Source organism: Elephantulus edwardii, unplaced genomic scaffold (genome assembly GCF_000299155.1).
Source record: "Elephantulus edwardii isolate Elephantulus edwardi_28Jun2011 unplaced genomic scaffold, EleEdw1.0 scaffold00003, whole genome shotgun sequence".
Classification (NCBI taxonomy): domain Eukaryota; kingdom Metazoa; phylum Chordata; class Mammalia; order Macroscelidea; family Macroscelididae; genus Elephantulus; species Elephantulus edwardii.
Window position 1 is genome coordinate 3,042,456 of NW_006399753.1, and position 3,626 is coordinate 3,046,081.

A 3,626-nucleotide genomic window follows, 5' to 3' on the forward strand; every position below is an offset into this window, starting at 1 on the left:
TGAGGGTCTTCCTTTCTTCGCCAGCCTTCCACCCTATAAGCATCGTGTCTCTCCGAGCACCATACGCAGAGTATGTGAGCCAAAGCTTCGCCATCCCCACCTGCAGGGAGCGCTCCAGCTGCACCTTCTCCAGGATGTGTCTGTCATACATGTTGCTTTGTCACCAGTGTGGCTGGCACACCTTGGACAGCACAGCACCTGTGTGAACTGCACACATTCTCCAATCGGAGGATGTTTTCCTGTTGTTGCTGTTGGGAGCTCGAATGTTGGAGGTGCCCCCAAAACATTCTGTCTCTTGAGTGTAGTGTCCTGGAGAGACACCCAGCTCACAGGGAGATGGCACACAACGTAGTACGTGCACTACAGTGACAGGAAACAACACCCTGCGTGCAGACTGCCCGGGCAACTCAGGCCCTGCTCTCCGGGGACCATCTGTAGTGGAGACGGTGACAAGGCGTTGGCGTTGTCTTCCTGGTGCAGTGTGATGTGTGTGTCTGTCCGGCCCTGTGTGTCTTCATGCGGAGATCAGCTTCTTCCTCAGCTTTCCCTGCTACAGGCAGCGTGATGCGGCAGAGGGGGGGATTGTTACACAAGCCCCGGAGAAAAAGCCATCATGCTAATGCTGGCTCAGGAGCCCGGTGGTGCAGCGGCCTGCTCACCGTAGCCCGTGGTGTGAACTCACTCGCTCTTGTGGCCTGGTGGTAAGGAGCTGTACTACCACTCAAAGGTGTGTGGTTTGAATCTACCAGTGGCTCCACAGGAGTACGATAGGCTGTCTCTTCTGGTGCTCAAAGGACATCAGCTGTGCGTTGGTTCTCACTCACTGGTGCGGTAAACCCTATGAGCTGTCCTCGCTGTCCTCAGGCTGGCCCAGTCAGAATCGACTCAAGGGTAGAGGGTCTAGTTTTTCCACTTTGAATGCCTTTTACGATGCACTGTGTTTTGAGACTTACTGTCTTTCATTGAAAGATGTCTCTCTTCTTGTGACTAAGGTTTTAGAAGTCTCTGTCTCTTGGGATTTTACAGACAACTGGGATGTGGGAGTGGAAAGTAGACAGTCACAGTGATAAACACATACTAACAGACCATGATAAAGACGCCAGAGAATGCCACCTGGGGCCCAGAGAACATCCCTGGGAGACTCTGTTTGTTATGGTGGCACTGTGGGTGAAGAGATCGCAACTATGCCTTCAGAACACTCTAATTTTTAGCAAGAAGGGAGAAGAATAAGGGCCTCCTCAAATAAGACGCTGCTGGAGTCGCCCAGCCCTCTGCCCTTGGGTCCACTGCTTGACCCAGACCTCCATTTCTCCTTGATGGCAGGAATTGACCTTCCGCCTACTGGGTTAAGGATGAAAGGTGGTATTTTTACACATAAAGCATCTAATACAGTTACTGCTCCATAAAAGTAGAGATTACTGTCCTTCACGGTTAGCAGTTAGCCTTCATTCATTCTCTGTAGTCATCCCTTCTCTCGGACCCAAACGTGTTCCTTAACATTTCCATAGATAATGCTTTAATCTGTGCTCCACTTACCTCATCGGACACTTTGGTCTCTGGCCTTTGGGAACTGATATCTTTTTAGAAAAGCATCCCTTCAGGTTCTTCCTGCCCATTGCTGTCAAATCCGATCGTAATCAGAGCAGCCCTGTAGGACAGGGTAGGATTTCCTTGTGGAGCTCCCACGTCTGCTATCTCATCGTTCTCCTGTAGACTGAGTGGTGGGTTCACACACCTTTTGGTTAACAGCTCAGTGCTTGACCAGGGTTGTCCATCCAGTGCTCCTGTTAAGACCCACGGGGATCCCTTAGGAGGTGGTGCTCTTGGGACATTGCATTGAATTCTGAGTTTGCTGGCAAGGTTATTGCTCAGGCAGGCCCCTCTGTCCTGCCCTCCGCGTCTGCACATCTGCAGCCTGGGAAGAGCTCAGTCATCCTCCACTGTGTGCTTTTGAGCTTCATAGCTTCCCCCTGCTCAGGTGGTCTCACTGCATCTGTTCAGTCTGATGCAGAAGCCTGGGTGGGGTGTGGGGAGTGACACAAGCGTGAGGTGACAGCTGTGCCTCTCTCCAATCGTTTGACCTCGTCTCTGGTCTTTGGTGGCTGTTTTTGGTTTTTGTCTTTAGCATGGAATTCATTGTGCTGATTTTGTGTAGCAGACAAGAGAATTAGCCCTCTCCAGTTGACATAGTAGTAGGTGACCAGGAAATGGTAGTTCTAAGGGTCATGAGCCTCATTGTGGGATAACTGGACAGTTTGTTAGTTGACGCTTCATAGTAAACCCAAGCCACTCTCAGGAGGTGCTCGAAACCCCTGCTTGTTCTCAGCCTGGACTTGGTTCTTGGGGCCTTGGCCAGAGGCTGCTCTTTGGTCACGGTGGAAGCTGCAGTGTCTTCTCCTTAGTGGTTCCCCCTTGCCTGCCTTCTTGTGTTTTCTGGAGCTCCTTTCCTAGTGCTGGACAGTAGGGTCCCTTGAGCTTGGCCTGCTAGTAGGAGTGTGGGGACAAAGCCACAGTTAAGAGTTGGTGCTGTTGTGTGCCCTTGAGTTGGAACATTGGAAATAAAAGACTGTCCCCAGTCGTCACTGGGCACAGATATGCCTTGTTCTCAGCCTTTGTTGTGTGCTTGTTTTCAGAAATTAATGTAGTCCTAGGGAGCTCTAGTGGCCTAGTGGTAAGAAGCTGTGCTGCAATCCCAGAGGCACAGCATTCGAATCCACCAGCTGCTCTTCAGGAGAAGGGTGGGCAGTCTCCTTCTGTGTGATTTACTGCTTCTGAAAGCCTTCCGGAGCGTCACCTGTGAGTCTGACATGACACAGCAACACCAACAGTGTATTCCTAAATGGAAAGTATTTGATTTGTGCTTAGTTTATCATGCTTCTCACAAAATTGTCCACACATGAGGAGAGTTAGATGAGGTGTGACTGAGCTGTGACTATGCTGGAAGCCCTGACAGCCAGGTGGGGCTGTGTGCCCTCTCTGTCTTGTGAAAGTGGAGTGTGTTCAGATAGCTGAGCTTTTGAGATGACCTTGACCCTCAGTTTGAATGGAGAACATAAGTAGCTTTGCAAAAAGTAAGTAACTGGTGCAGATCATGAGGCTCCTTTTCTGCCCTACTTTCTGTCTCAGCCTGTAACGCAGCTATGATTGTGAGGCTGAGGAAACAAGTCCTGGATCTTGACCCCCTTAGGTAATTTTAAGGGATCAGCCTTTTCACTTTCAGTACTAATTTTTATGTAAAATGCCCATAAATGTATCAATCTGGAAAACATTGTACATAAAAAGAAAATTAGAGATATTCTGGATGTGTTTTTTTACAGCACACGTCCTGCTGTGAGCAGGTGCCAAGACCTAGTGACTTTTAGCGGGAGGAGATACCCATCTTTCTCCCTCCGAGAGGTTGCTGGACTTGAACCAACAACCTTTGGGTTGTGACATTTCAAACTATACTACCAAAGCTCCTTCAGGTCATGGTAGGCTGGAAGAATGCCAACAGCAAGATTGTGAAAATCAGAACTGTTATAGACTTGGTTTGCAGGTCAGTTGATTTTAGGATTTGCTGACACTTTTGTAAACAGAAGTGGCTGTAGGGAAGGGTGGATTAGCATATTAATAAGGTGCTTGTGAAT